The sequence below is a fragment of the Prinia subflava genome, chromosome 11, assembly GCF_021018805.1.
Source record: "Prinia subflava isolate CZ2003 ecotype Zambia chromosome 11, Cam_Psub_1.2, whole genome shotgun sequence".
NCBI classification, from domain to species: Eukaryota; Metazoa; Chordata; class Aves; order Passeriformes; family Cisticolidae; genus Prinia; species Prinia subflava.
The window spans coordinates 18947697-18963751 of NC_086257.1; the positions used below are offsets into that span (position 1 = coordinate 18947697).

Here is a 16055-nt window from a genome sequence, read left to right on the forward strand (position 1 = left end):
GGTCCCCCCAAGCCTTCTTTTCTCCAGGCGGAGCCCCCCAGATCCCTCCAGTGGAGCACCAGCCGTGGAATACCGGGGCCAGCAGAGGGGCTGCCCCCGGTGGGTGCTCAGGAAGCTGAAGATTTCATGGAAGGCAGTGCTCCCCTTGGCTCCACGGGGTGCCCACATCCCACAACCCCATCCTCACTCCCACCCCTGCTCTCCACAGGTCTCTCTTGCTCCCTGGACCCCCATCTCCACGTCCCTGATGTCCCCCAGTGTCCCCACCCCCAAGTGCCCATTCCCAGGGGTCCTACCCTCAGGTGAAATCCCTGGGTGCCCACATCAGCTCTCCATTCCATAGTGACCCCATCCTTTCGGTCCCCACGCCCTGGGCTCCCACCACCACTCACCCGCAGGGCTCCCATTCACCGGCATCCCTATTCCCCATCCCCGTGTCCCCCGCCCGGGTCCCGTCCCTCACGGCTGTCACCCACAGTGTCCCCATCCCCGTGTCCCCATCCCCGTGTCCCCCGCCCGGGTCCCGTCCCTCACGGCTGTCACCCACAGTGTCCCCATCCCCGTGTCCCCCGCCCGGGTCCCGTCCCTCATGGCTGTCACCCACAGTGTCCCCATCCCCGTGTCCCCCGCCCGGGTCCCGTCCCTCATGGCTGTCACCCACAGTGTCCCAATCCCCGTGTCCCCCGCCCGGGTCCCGTCCCTCACGGTTGTCACACGCGGGTGACAGAAGCGCCGCCCGCAGAGGGCGTGGCGCTGCGCGCGCTCTGACGTCACGCGGCGCTGCCATGGCAACGGCCCGTCACGTTGTCCGGTCCATGCGGGCGGGGCGGAGCCGCTCCCGCCCCAGCAGCGCCATGGCGGCGGCTCGGTGACACCGCGCTCCGCGGCCGCCCGGACACCGCAGGTACCTCCGCCCGGGGATGTCCCCGCGGCCGGGCTCTGCCCGCGGGCGGCTGTGCCCGTTTCCCGCGGCTCCGCGCGGCCGCCCCAGGGCGGTGGCCGGTCCCCCCGCGGCTCCGCTGGCCGCGCCGGGACCGGGGAGCCTTGGCCGGGCGGGGCCGCGTGGGGCCGCGGGCCGCGCTTCCCGGCGCGGCGGCAGCGCCGGCCGCTCCCGCGGGACTGCGGGCGGGCGGGAGGCTGCAGAGCGCTTCCCTCCCGGGCCGCGGAGCCCGGGGATGGGCTCGGCCCCAGCGGGGCGGGCTGGGGCTCGCCGGTCCCGGGGAGGTCCCGGTGCCGCGTCCGGCGCTGCCCCCGCGGGGCCGCCCGGGAGCGCCGCGCCCGCCCCGCCCCTTGGGCGGCCCCATCCGCGGCGCCGGGGGGGCATGGGCGGCACCACCGCAGCGCTGGGGGGGCGGGAGGCAGGCAGTGCTCGGGCGGCGCCGCCGGCAGCGGCCCCAGCGCCCTGAGAGCCCGGCAGGTGAAGCCCCGGCAGGGAGAGCCCCCGGGAGAGCGGCCGGGGCGGCCGCGGGGCAAGGGCGCGGTCCCGGGCTCCGCCACCAGCGGCGGCGCGGGCGGGCGGCATCACCCGGTGCTGTCCCGCCCGCCCCGGAGCGCGGGCACAGCGCCCGGGCTCCGCGGGGAAGGGAGGGGCCGGGGCAGGGCCGCGGAGGGTCCCCCGAGGAGGCGCCGGACACGGGAGGGAGGGAGACGCTCGGTACCCCGGGCTGGGCGGTGAGGAGCGGGCGGGGCGGGGTCCGGCTCGGTGCCGCAGCCGGGGGTGCCACTGCCGGGGGTGTCACAGCCGGGGGTCCCTCCGGTCGGGGAGGAGCTGCTGGGGGTCAGGGCCAGCCCGGGCTGGGCAGCGCCGGCCGGGCACGGGCGTGCAGAGCGCTCCGGCCACCCGAGCAGCAGGGGCTGGACCGGCCTTTGTGGTCCGGGATGGACTGCAGGCAGCAACAGGCGGCTCCCGGGCTGGGGAACAGCCGGGGAAGCTCCGCTGTCGGGTCTGCACCTGACTGGAGCAACCCAGCCCTCGTTTGGGTAATTCCATAGATCGGCTTTGTAGCGAGGGGCTGGGACTTGCATGCCTTTCGTGACTGTTGTGGCAAAGGTGAATCGGAAGGTGCTCCCTGTCTTTAGGAAAAGTGCAAAGTCATTAGGTGCTTTTCGTGTCATACTTCGTAGGTATTGCTCGTTTCCCCATCCAGTTTTATTTTACTTCTTTTAAAATCTTTTCTATTTTTTCACTTGTTGCTGAGATTATCATCGGCTTTGATTTTTAGTTTGATTTCTGTTGGAAATTGTGAAAAGCATCCAAATTCCTACCAGTTGTAGTTGTGGTAGACTAGTTTATGCTGTAATGTTATCTGAAATAATGCAAAATAAGCCTCTGATCTGTTCCCTCCTGTTAATTACACAGTTGAGAATGTTGTCTTTTATTAGACTGGTTATTGTAGCTTGGAAAGTACATGATTTTCCAGGATGGTTTTCAGTTCTGAAATAGAAGCAGGGTAAGTCTCAAAGCTCAGTCTGAGCTGAGGGAAAAAGTGCTTAATTTAATTAGGTATAATCATTTTCTGAAGCAACAGAGGAGTAGATGGGTGGAGAGTACTGGGGAAGGAATGCCAAAATGGTGCAGAGACAGGAGACAGGTACGAGCCTCTAAAACCTGCTGTGAAAGCACGGGGAGAGATGAAAACTGCTCCTGTAGGAATAGCGGGGACATGAGTCTGCAAAGTCATGGGAGTGTTCAGAGGAAAACCTGAAGCTGCTTCCTGACTTGTGTTAGAAATATGGGAAGTGATGTAAAAGATGGTCACTAACCTGACAATGAAGTGTCAGCTACGGGAGATTCAGCTACTGGTTAGAGCTGGGGGAAGTCTGAAGCTGTGCTAACAGGAGTAATAACTATATCAACAAATTAAGATGAAACAAACCACATGACAAGCACACGCAGTCTTGAAAGTCTCTTAATGGGATGGGAATCTTCAGTGGGTTTTTGCAGTGTTTGTTTGTGTTTTTTAAGCAGGATAGCTGTGGTGAAGTTAATTTGTGCTTCCAAAGAACAGACTGATGTTATCTTGCAAGAAGGGGGCTAGGGAAATCAGGGAGATCGTCAGTACATGGATATGTTTTGCTGTGTGTCTGCTCTGGCAAACTATTTTGAATTATTATTTCTCTAAAATGAGCAGTTTTCACAGTGGATAATGTAGATGGGTTGTACAGATTTAATAGGCTGAGAACTAAGGCTGCTATAATATAGTATATACCTTTCACTTGTTAATCATGAAAGAATTGGGTTTCAGGTTACAGATGTGTCTTTTTGTCTCTTCTGTATCATTAAAGTGCTACAGCAAATAGCTGCTGCTCTGTCTCTACATCAACCCTTTCCTGAGCGCTTGGAAAGTTGGTGTTTGTTAACTGCTCAGGTCATTGAAATCTTAAGTAAAAAATTGTTGCTTACAAATCTCGGATATTTATATTTATGTTGGATAATGAAAGTTTCAACTGTATTTTCATACACCTCAATTTGCTTAATTGAGGACTAATGCATCTTGTGCTTAATTTGTCCATTTCAAGTTTCTAGAGAAAAATGTGAGGCTCAAAAACCTCACTAGAAAACCTTGCAAAAATATTTTTGAATACAGAACTGTGTTGTTCTCTCCTGGGCCACTATGGAAGTTTAAAAAATGGCACAAAGTTTATGAATATGAGCTTTTGAAAGTGGATAAGAAATACAAATTAAATAATCTCCACAGTATGTAGATACATGATCTTCTTCATTTAATCTCTTTTCTGCCAGTCTTTAATTTATGACTGTTGTGTTACTGAAGGCAGTCATTTATATTTTTTTGTATCTCAGAAGTCACTTTGAAATGTCTTATCAAATTAGTAAGAAATTCAGAATCTCTGAGCCTGACGTGCAGTGCATGCTCTTAGAATATAAATACTTTGGGACAGTGATAATGCAGTGATTGTGTTTTGTACTTAACACTGTCTGGAAATATCAATGCTCAGATTAATGCAGCTCCCAAGTGCCTGGAACCGGCTCTTTAGAAAGTATGCTAATCAAGAAATATTGCTAATCAAGAAAACATTTTTTAAGTTCCACCAGATTTTTTCACTTTTCTAATTGGATGCAGACCTGTCACTTACTTCATCTTCTGAAGTGTGTAATTAAATTTAGTTGTTATTGTTTCATTCTTGTATGAAACTTCTGTGTTTTGCAACCCAGAGTTTTGTAATAGAATTTACGTGAAAGATCCAAAAGAAAACTAAAGCAGATGCTCCTGAAAAGCACAGACTGTGCTCCTGAGGGTGTGCTGTGGTATCTGGTATTAGTGCAGAGGCCTTTGTGGGGTTTTTGGGGTGACAGGAGGCAGGGCTGCACTGAGCTGCAGCTTTAATTAAAAGGGTGGCACTGCTGAGGCTTGGGGTCATGTCTTCAGCAGTGTTGGAAGAGCAGAACTGCCTTTGCAGAGAGCCTGAAACACAAGAGCAGGAGGGGAGCTTCTGAAAGCTGTGAGTGAGTGTCAGCCTGGACACCACCAGTGACACTGCATGTGCAGATCACTGTGGGCAGTGCCACAGAGAGAGCTGGGCTGGGGCTTATGAAAGCCACAATTAACACAAGTGCAGATGGGCACTGGCTGGCAAATAAGCAGTTCATTGAAGAGGCTTTCATTTCCTTTAAGGTGTCTTGGCTTTGTGAAACGTAAGTTTGAAAGTTTGTGAAACGCACAAAGCCAAATTTTGATTCAGTTAATGTAACTCTTGCAATCTCTTGCCTTCTAAAAGGGTTTAAACTGTAAAGAAGGGGAAAGATGGAAGTGCCTGATCGTATTGTAGAGCAAAAGGCACTCTCAAGTGCCACCTATTACGTAAAATTAGTTCTTTGGGGCAAAACAGGTTTGACAATTTGCAGGAACTATTTTCCCCCTCCTTACATTAGATGTCAGACAAATATTAATCATATGGATTTTCAGTGTAAGCCAAATGTTTGAGTCACTGTGAATCCCAGTGTTTTGAAACAATAAAAGAGCTGAGTAATGTTAACATTGAAATTATTTTATAAGGTTTTAATTTTCAAATGGGATGGGGAGGAGAACAAAATGAAATCATAAAATCAATCCCAGGATTGAATGTGCTTCTTAAATGAGATTGGTCTTGGAGCTGCTTTCAGTGACTGTCTTGGCAGCTGTACAAGAACAAATCACTTCATTGCAATCAGCAGTGAGAACTCTTGGACCTGCCTGCTTTATTTTCATCATGCAGGTATTAATTCAGGTGGTCAGCATCTAGTCTAGCACAGAGCATCCAAGCAGTTTCAGGACAACCTGATGATTTAATTTTGTTGGATTTTTTTTTTTGTATATGTTTTTCCTGATGTATGTGTATATATATATTTGTAGTAATTATTTCTAACATAAATTGCACTTGTGTAATTTTATGTTTATATATTGAAATGCAATTCCTGTGGTATTTGTATGCATTTGAAGTCTTGCATTAAAATTACAGATGCTCTTTTATGATCGTTTGTTGAAACATGATATTTAAAATTGGTCTGTTTAAAAGAAATATTTCATCTGAGTATTTTTCTGGTTACCCTTTGTTTCATAATTAGTTGCTTTAGGTGATTCTTCATGTAGAAGTTTTATTCCTAGCTTGGAAGACGAATATGTTTTTCTTCTTTCAGTTCTTGATTTAAGTTAAGCTTGGTTGTTACTGAGCTGAAAAAAGTATTCAGATTCCATGTATAGATGTTATGCTTGTGAAAATCTGATTTCACACACTAAATTTAGTGCGTACCTAATGATTTTTACTCAGTGTTGATGATTTGACTTAAAAATTTTGACAGTGCAATCTAATGTCATGGTACTAAAAATTAGTAAATTGGAGTATACTAGGTTTTAAGTAGTTAAATTCTGTAAAAGCTTTCTCTGCCCCCCAAAAATATGAGTTAGGTTGAGGACCATGTATTTGTCTGGTATTGCTGTTGAGGAGGCAAACTGCTGTAGCCCTTCTCTTGCTTGTGCATGGTGCTGATGGGAAGATCAAGTTTTGTTGTAATTTCAACATTAGGCACGATAAAGCAGAGTTTAAAAAACTAGCACAGCAAAGTTTCCATGACAGCATTAAGTCCAGATGCCCTAGAATTTCAAGAAATTAATCATGACATTAGTACCATTTTCCTTCCACTGAGTGGTGGGAAGGACATAGCAGGGGGGTTGGGTTCTCCTGACAATCTCAGGGGAGAAGAGTAGTGGTCCACAGGGAAGTGTTACAGATTTTTATAGGACAGTGAGTGCCTGTTTTCAGTCTCACTGACTGACACTTGTTGGACAAGGAACTTCTTCATTGCTTTTTTAAGTAGTTTTAATATAAGGTGGCTAAATACAAAAGTAATTGAAAGTATGGAGAATGAGATGGCGTGGAAGTAAAACTGTGGCTTTGGTGCTACAAACACAACCTTAATTTCTAAGATATGTGCCAGAAAAGAGGAAACTCCTCTTTTGTCATGGAAGCATCCCAAAAGAGGGAGCTGGGTTATTTATTATACAGAAAAAAAAACCCCAACAAAACAAACAAACAATCCCCCCAAACCCCCTATTCCAGAGTAAATGTCCTGTAAATTGTATTTGATGATGTGATTTGAGTATTTGATGATGTGAGCACTTCACTGCAGTTTTCCACACTTTGGGAAAAAGCAGCTAATTTGGAAGGTCAGGTAGCTGGAGATGGGAAGTTGTTAAGGCATTTTTTCTTGCTCATCTGTTAGATGTTCTTACAAATGCAGATAGATGGGCATCAAAAGCCAAACATGCACTTTGAAAAGGGATGGAGTGAAGAAAGTTGACTTTTCCTGGTGCTGCTTCAGAAGCTCAAGGAACTCTCTGTTCTCAGTCTCTACAGAAACCTCGTAGAGCTTTGGTAGCTGTGACAGGATTAGAGCTGAAAGGCCAACAACCTTAGCAAACAGTAGAACTGTGGCAGAGTTTCAGAGCTGTGGCTCTGTTTGCCTTTTCATTGAGTCAGGCATCTCTGTGCTTGGTTGGAGCTTCTGGAAGCAGGAGCTGAAGAATCTTCAGCCATTTTTACCAATCCATCAGTCACCATTGCTGAGGAAAGCTCAGGTGGTGGAATGCACTACGTCAAACATTAAACCCAAAAGATTTCTTTCCAGGCAGGTAGATAATTTCTGACTTTAGACCAGTTAAAAATTACTGCTACAAAGACAGCGTTTGTTTTGAGAACCCTGCAAGTGTGAAGATAGTTAGGAACACAGTGCTACTGATTTCCTTAACATAACTTCTTTCTTCAGTATTGGATGTTGTATCTTCTGTAGTAAGCAATTGTTTGAAAACAGACATTACTGTTTGAGAAACATCAAAAGCAATTCCTAGGAGTATAGATTAGATATATCAGTCTCATCACAAGTGGTACCAGAAGTAGCTACACACCCCATGTGCTCTTAATCCCATATTTGCAGTAGTAAGGGTGAAAAAACAGTACATAGGGTTTTTACTTCCTGGCATTGGATTTCTGATCATTGTGTAGTGTGAGGTTTTTGGTAGGTCATTTAAAGTATATACATGTCATATAAAAATGAATCTCAAAAAAATACATTTTTTAGAAAAGCCTACTAAAGTAGCCTGAACTCTAGTCTGGAAGGGAACTTAATTTTCCTGACTTCAAATCACAAGTGATTGACCAGAAATGTATTGTGAACCAAAAGCAAAATTAAGATTAGACCTGAGGGCAGTAGTTTTATCTGACCTTTGGCTAATTGGTATTAAAAAAAGCACAAACGTTTCTATAGCCTTGTTTTGCTGTGAAAGGGTGCAGCTGTAAGCTGTGTTCAGCTGCATGGGGATGTGCAGCACATAATGCCTGGCTGTGCCTGCGGTACCAAGGGAGTGCCTGTGGGGCTGGGGACCAGGGATCCATCAAATGCATGGCTGATGGTGCATGTGAAAGGATGCAGTGTGTGTGTAACTGGTACTGCTGGGCTTTCTGCTCCTCAGGAGAGTGAGAATGCTCCACTTTCAAAAACTGTCAGCCAGAAATTGCTGCAGTGAGCAGTCATCCGAGCTGAATGGAGGCACTTTTCTTGTAGACACTATAGTTTATCTTAATGTGTATCTTCTCTGCTGACTTTAAACCTAACATTTTGTGTGCACTTGGTGCTTTTTATGCACACTATGCAGTCTGCTCACTCTCAGATAACAGGAGGCTGCTTGAGTAATCTTTTGTGCCTGTAGGTGCCAGACCAGATTTTATATGCATAGCATTGCTTGGCCCTACATGATGCCACTTCAGTAAATACCAATGCATTAGCCCCTTAAAAAAATCCAAAGTCAAACTTGCTTAGAGATAGATTTAAATGTAAATGAGCATCTTTCAAAATGACTTTGAATTGTCACTCTGCAGTACACTTTTTCCACTAAAATGTTAAAATAGCTTCTGGGTATGGCTGGGTATTTGGAGAGACAAAAGCCCTCAGCTCACTCCATATGTGTGTCCACCTGTGTGTCCCCAAGGAAGAAATTGGACCAGAACCATCTCTGTCTTCTTACTTAGGGTTATATCTTTCTGCTTCATTAAGATCTTTCTTGGCATTTCTTACATGTTTTGAATTGCAAAACCAATAATAATTTGTTCATTGAGGGGAGTGTCCTGAGGTCAGTGAACCAAGTTTTTACTGGGGAATCGTTATTATAGTCACTAAAGAAAAGATAATTTGAATTTCACATGAAGTTCTGTTTGCAGGGAGTGTGATAAAAATAAATCTGTGCTTATATACACCAAACATTTTGACCTGGAAACGAACATAATGAATATAAGATGCAAGAATGTTAATTTTGGAAAAATCACTGTTGGACTGTGAAATATTCATGACTAAAAAATTCCTTCCTTCCTGTGCTTTTCTCAGCCTTGTGCTTAGCACTGAATTTCTTGAGGCTTATTTTCTAGAATTTAGTGTGTGGGGGTTAAGAAGAGTCAGGCCTTTCTGGATGTGTTTTATGAATGTACTTGGCTTAGACTTTAGCTGGGTCTTAGAAATAAACTCTCATATCTCTGAGCTTAAGACACCAGTCTCATGAGCTGTCAGCCAAATGAAGGGTAACAGTCTCAAGTCAGCAATGTTTTTTTACTAGTAAACTTAAGAATCACTTCACTTTAATTTCTGAACTGATTTCCTTTGTCTGTTTTTGACTGCTGTCAACAAGGTCAGTGTTTGTTGGTCTGTTTGTCCTCCATGGAAACCGAAATCAAACCGCTCACCAAACCCAACATGGGCCGTGCGCTGCTGAGCTGGGGCTGCTCCCTGTGGAACCACAGAGGGGTTTGGGTTGAAGGGGACCTTGAGGATGACCCAGTTCCAGCCTGGCCCGTGGGGTTGGCTCTGGTGAGCCCAGCGCCGCCTCCAGACGCGGCAGCACCGCGGGACGGGCTGGAGCTGCTGCTTCCTCTGCTCCCTCCGTGGCTGAGGAACACTCAGGGGTGATGTTCACAGGGCTGGAGTCTGAAGGCGAACACAGAGATTTATATTCTGTTCATGACTCTAAGTAGTTCTTGTGGTCAATAGAAGTGTTTTGATGTGGCAGGCTTTATTTCAAAGTGCTGTTAAAATGCCTGGCCGAGTGTGTACGTGTGTATAAAATGGCACATATTTCTGCTCTTCATGGTGGGGAGGTCTGAGGTGTTCTGGGGAAGGGAGGAAGGAGCAATGTTGTTTAAAACTGCTTGTGCCACTCGCTTGGTGGGTGGGGTTGTGTTCCTGCTCCAACTGCTCTGGGCATGTGGGCACACCAAGAAGCCAGACTTGATTCCCACTCCTTTGCAGTCTGCTGGAGCATCTCTTGTGACCTCTCCTTTCCAGCTGTCCATGAGCACACACACATTCATTGGTCCCTTAAAATTGGGGATGGTATCTCTTAGAGGAATGGGTGTTTAAGTTCTGCTCATACCCTTCCTCTCGAGAGGCGTTGGTTGATTATTTCCTGTTTTTGTACCGAAGCTATAATGGAGACATATCACTTTAAAACACTTCCAAAATGTGCAGAAGTGCAACAATAGCACTGACCTCAGCCAGCGAGGTCACACCCAGGCTGCTTCCTGTTTTCTTCTTGGGGAGACCAGAGGCCCTGAGCATGGGAGAGCTCTCCTTTGCATCTGCCTGGGGATCAGAAATCAGAGTGGCAATTAATTCCTTCTGACAAAATGAACATTCAGAAATCTTAAGGAAAAGATTCAGTTACGATTCCCTGGCTTACTTCCTAAATTGTACCCATTTTTTCAGGGAATAACCAATATTTTTTTACTTAACTGATGTGTGTAAGATGTTCTGCAGTTAGTGCATTTCTCAAAACATACATTAAAGAAAGGAGGGAGATCCACTTAAGAGGTTTGAGAGGAGAGATAAAGACCAAGGTACACAATGGGGCAATTACAGCCCTTATGTACTATTATTTCAACTTATCCCAGTATTATTCTCCTGGGATTCAAGTATTAGTTGACCAGTATAAAAGCTCCTTGCTTTGTTGTCTTTGTGTATTGATGCAGCACTGCTACAAGTCAGAACAAAGAAGGCTTGGGAGAATGGATAGCTGGAAAGGTCTCTGAGAAACAAAGGAAAGACAGCATAGGGCCAAGGTGTAGTAAAAAAAGCCATTAAATGTTTCATTTTCCTCAGTGGAGAGCTGAGTGTGTGTGTGGTTCTCAAACAGCTCTGCCATAGAAAATACATTATGTAAAATTCCACCTGAAATAGTTGCTATATATGAAGGCATGTAACTGCAGCACAGCATTAATGCATTTACTTTAAATGACTGCTGTCAAGGCAGGCAGGGATTTCACTTGATGTAAGGCTTTGTCCACTGTGTCCAAGTTGGTAGATTTTGAATATGTCAAATTCATTCTCTTCAGGCTGTAAGAGATAAAACCTCTTTCTGTTCTTCTCTATTCATGGCTTTGGGGCATAATGACTGGGTGAAGCTGCCAAAGTCATGTTTAGTGTCACTAAATGCAGAAATGTTTTATCAGAATCTTCTCTGGCACATCCTGAATATGTAAAGTGTTGGTCTGTGTGTGCTGCCAGGGCTCAGCTTCAGAGCCAGAGCCCGTTGTTCACAGCCTGAGTGTCTGTGGGTTACCCCTGTGTTTCCCTTGAGAGTGCTGGAGTGTTTCTTGGTGTCTTTCCCCTATATTTAGTAAAGTGCTATCGTTAGCGTTCCTTATGTTTAGCCACCTGTGTGATCACTAGTAGGGATGATCACATGAAGGCCATGTGCAACCTCCTTTCTCCTCCTGTCTGTTGATCACTTTGAGATCTTGCTGCATGGGAGTTGAAAACCTGAGGTTGATATGTGTAGGGAAGCACTTACTTCTAAAGGACTGATTTTTTGATACAAAGTGAAATTCTTACTTAAATGACTCTCTGATAGCTCTTAAGAATCCAGTGAAACAGACTGTTCTTTTTGCAGTCCCTTTAATCTCTATATATTTGGCATGAAAATAGCAAACCTTTGTTGTGGGGAGGGGCATATTTACACTTCTCTAGTAACTCTTGCAGAGAAAGTCGTGTTTTTCCAGCCACAAAGTTCTGAGTCCACAGGTTGGAGAGAGAGACGAGACCCTGGGGTAATTTGTCACTGCCTGCCTGTATAATGAAGAATTAAACTCTTAGCAAGTGATGCTGCTACTGAATCAGGAATAGAGTAAGGAGTAATTTATCTGCAGAGCACTCAAGCCTGGCAGTGGCTTTCTTGGCACTAGATATTCTGTGGATTCTGGCTTAGTTAATTATTTTGCCTTGGGAGGCACTTTATTTTGGTATCAGTAAATTCACTTGAGCAAGTCCACTGAGGAGAAACTGCTCTGTGGAGCAGTTCAGCCTCCACATGACTGAGGGCAGGGATGTCCCTCCCTGGCTGCAAAAATCAGCGCTCCCAGCGAGCTCCCTGTGCTGCTGCTTCTGCTGGCAGCATCTCCTGGCCTTGACTCCATTTCCTGCAGTGGCACATCCTCGGTACCAAAGGTACCAGAAGGTTCTTCCCTGTCCTGTTGCTCTTCCCCTCTAGGTCTCAGCAGGTGGAATTGTTCATAGTACATCGTGCATATCATGAGTCGCATTTGACGAGAAGCATCTGGCCTCTTTCATCAGAGGTGCTGCCTCTGAATGTTGAAAAGCACAATACCACGAGTATTCTGCATCTGAGCAAACTCAGAATATTTTTTCTCTGATTCAACATTTATTAAAACTATGAATAAGTCGGGGAGTAGACACGTTTCCCTCAGTGTCCTGAGATGGCAGAAGGAATCCTCACTCACTCTTTCTGCCCATCCAGGTGCAAGAGCTGATGCCTTTGCTATATGACTGAGCATGGTACAGCTTGGCTTCTGGGGAAATTCATATTTGGAATAAAGATTTTCCCAGGCTGTGAAGCTGTGCTTCTTCCAGGCTGTAGTGTTTCGTTCTTGGAGAGGAGAGTAAACAGGCATTGTGTCCGCTGTAACGTGGTATGGGTTGGTGATGAATCCACTGAGGTTTTCAGTAATTTGTGTGAGCAAAAATCTGCAACACAGAGATCATCTCTGTTCTTGGCAATCCTTGCAAGCCCTGCCAAAGCAGTCCCAGAATTTAATATGATAAAACCCAAGTTGTTTACCTGATGCCTGGTAGCACACTTCAAGTTTGTGGTGGTGTCTTGCTCCTCTGCAGTGAGGACAGGTTTATAGGATGCAGCCTCTGCTTTGCCAGTGCTGCCAAGCATCTCAGCTCTGTGTTCTGTGCTTCACTGATCACCTCACTGGTAGGCTTAGAAACAATATTACAGCAGGTAAATCTAGTCTGGGTAATGGTCTTTGTACATAACTACGTCTTCTTAACCATCCTGCTAAAGTGCTAAAACAGACACAGATGCATCCATGGGTTCCAAGCTTCCAAGCATGTGCTTATCTTCCTGTGTTGCTGTTGTGAGGCTGGTGACATCAGTAAGATGTTCCCACAGCAGTTTGACAGGAGTTCAGAGATGCTGCTTGCAGAGTTAGTGTGAATCTGGAAATGCATCCCTGAGAGCTTCCTCCCTACCCACTCAGTTTCTGTGGCTTCCTGTGGGTACATGAAAATAGTGCTTGAAAAAAAGTAAAAATCCCAAGTGGAAGCATCTTTCTCATAGTTCTGCTAAATACTTAATGGTGAGTGATGATCTGAACACACAGACCTTTGCATTGGGAGCTGCTGCCAGGCAGTGCAACACTGTTGGATACACTTCAATTTAATAGTTGAACTGCACTTAGTTTGTTTACTGTAGTATCTTGGTGTTTATACATAGCTTAATATCTCAGAGTTAGCTGTTCAAATGCTGGGTACTGGAAAGGAACTTTAATGCTTAAAGCTGGAGTGAACCAGTTCTAAAGTGAACCTGGATTTTGAGCAAGTGTGTGCTGGTTTGAAGGCAGCTCTGCTCATTGAGGTATAGCTTGACCTTGAACCACTAACACATTTCTGCTGAGCAGTAATGCTTAAGGCTTTGCAGATTTGGAACATGCTGGTGCTGCTAGGGCTTTTCCTCTACTAAAAAAGTTTCTTTCAAAAATACGAAGGATCACTATCCTTTTATTCGCTTCAGAATTCTTTTTAAACTGAAGACACGTGGGTGAGTGAGAAGGCTCCTGGAGTTTGTTCACATAGGAGCTTGGAGAAGTGTAACATGATTTAAAGCTGTGAGGTTTACCAGCTGTGCAGCTGCTGGTGAAGCAGTGGGATTAGTGGTGAACAGTGCTGATAACGAGTGACATTAATTAACACAAACTTTATGTGCAGAATTGTCACTGATGGTCTTTGGATGCCAGCACAGTGCTACTGCTCATTCTTGAATCTGCTCACAGCTTTACCTGTGAATAGAAAAATGCCTAACTTTGGGTGCTTGTGACTGGCCATGCATGCTTCCAGTTGTGAATAATGTCACTTTCTTTATGATCAGTAATTCTCTGTGAGAATTTGAAGTGGCTGTCTACAGAGCACTGAAGTGTGTGGCACCTCACAGGGCAGAAGCTGACTTCCCTTCTCAGAAAATTAGAGATACATCAACTTCCCTGCTAGGAATCTTTATCTCCTGTTAAAAATAGCACACAAGAGTACTAAACATTGGCAGGCAGCATGGCTGGCTGTCCTTAGACCTTTGAGACCATTGTTTTGTCTGTTACCTTTGAGTAGGTTCTGGAATAAAAAGGGAAAATCATACTGAAAAGGTTAATTTGACATTGTCAGAACTGAAAGTGGGGCTATATTTCATAGAGGTATCCCTGTTAAAGGCATTAAGGTTGTCATTAAACTTGATAGCCTATAAAGGTATGTGATTAATGCATGTGCTAAAGTCATGTTTTTAATGCTTCATCTTTAAAATTGGACTCGAGTGTTGATGGCTTGTGTGTTATGCCTGCTGTGCATTCAGCAGTGTTAAATAGTCTGGGCTTCTGGAAAAGGAGCACAGTAGGAAATGGAGAAGTCTCCTTCAGAATTCCCATAGGAATTACAACATCTTTGTAGTTGAACAGAGCACAGGTTTAGGGAAGGGAAATGTGTGAACCTCACAGTTTGCTCACATGTAGCTGGAAATACTGGTTAGAGCTGAGTCTAACCTGGTTGGAGCTGAGTCACCATCCCTCTTACTGATAAGGATGTATTTTGATTTGGAGATGATCCAGCTCAATGTATGTTTGTGGTTCTGAAATGGACTTGGACCTATGGGAAGCACAGAGATTGAAAGGCAGTAGATGGATAATTAGTGGGTACTTCTCTTCTTAAGCAGCAACAAACTTTGTAGCTCTCAAATACTTGTATAAACTGTTAAGTCCAAGGATGATTATTTTATTACAAATAGCTTTGAACCAAAACTTCTCACTCTTTAAAATCTATGAATATGGTGTTTTATAGATGGAAAAAAGCCTTTCCAGGGTCAGTCTTTTGAAGCACATCACTACTGAATTGCAGAGAACCAGTAACCAGACCAAATAAAGGAGTTTCCCCAGAGGTCTACAACTTACCAGACACACTGTGACCTTTTTTCCTCTGTTTTTGGCCATTTTTCAGTGGACTAAATAGGAAACATAGACTAACGTTTTGAATAGGTTCTTCTTCCTGCTTCTTTTCCTTCCTTCCTCAATTTTCATTTTGTGAGTAGCAGTCTGACTTGTCTGTCGTCTTCTACAAGCTAGAAGTGTTTTGGCTTTTTATGTAATGTCATGGGACCACCATCATCATCTTTGTGGTGCACTTTTTCTGTCATGAAAAAATTACAAATAAGTGCCTGGCTTGTCTGTGAGCAATTTACTTGCTGATGTTGCTTTTACTGCGAGCATTTTGAAGTCTCCATGTGTGTGAATAGACTTAAGAGGTCTCTAGTGGTGTTTGGCTGCACTGCTGTGCTGAGGATACAAAGCCTGAAAATTGATCTGAGGAAATTTTGTTCAACGCGCTGAGAAAAATCAAATGCAAAAATCTGATTTGAAAAAAAAAAATTACTAGCCTGAAAGTGCGCCCACATGTGGTCTCAGTGCCAATTGATCTTTTTATTAAGGTTGCTCTGAGTCCTGGTTCAGATGATAACTGCTTTAGGGAGCTGAGCACAAGGATGATTTTAGGGAGGGCTTGGTCTTTGCTATCCCTTCTCACTCCATGGGTGCTTTTGAAAGGGAAAGATCATTGTGCCTTGCCCCCCCAAAAAAGAGAAAAAGTGGAGATAATCTCCTATTTCAGCTGTAGTCTAGGACTCAGACATTTCTTTTTTAATTAAAGCCAAGTCTTCCCTGGGTGTCCTGTGCAAGGTGCCTGTATCACAGCCCTGTATCCCCAGGGGTGGATACTGGGGCACCTGCAGCCCCTGCTCTGTGTTGCCATCCTGGGGCACACACTGACAGACATTTCTGGGCGGGGGAGCAGGGAGCTGCTCCAAAACAGGTTTATAAAGTACAGTGGGTGGTTCTGTTGACAGTTGCTTTTATGTTCAAAATAGGCTTCACTTAATTCTGCTTTTCATGGTAATTCAGGAATTGAAATCACTTAGGTCTTGCTAAATTCATTAACACAGAGTACTAAAGGGAATGTCTAT

At 45.4% G+C, this 16055-nt stretch overlaps 1 protein-coding gene across 1 annotated transcript in view; it reads left to right on the forward strand.

Annotated features, from left to right (window-relative positions):
* The first annotated feature begins 760 nt into the window (after positions 1-760).
* The window catches only part of GNB4 (G protein subunit beta 4), a 30093-nt gene continuing 14798 nt past the window's right edge, over positions 761-16055 (forward strand). The window contains exon 1 of the mRNA XM_063408101.1: positions 761-904. The gene's annotated coding sequence lies outside the window, so the exon portion shown is untranslated. The remainder of the gene's footprint in view (positions 905-16055) is intronic.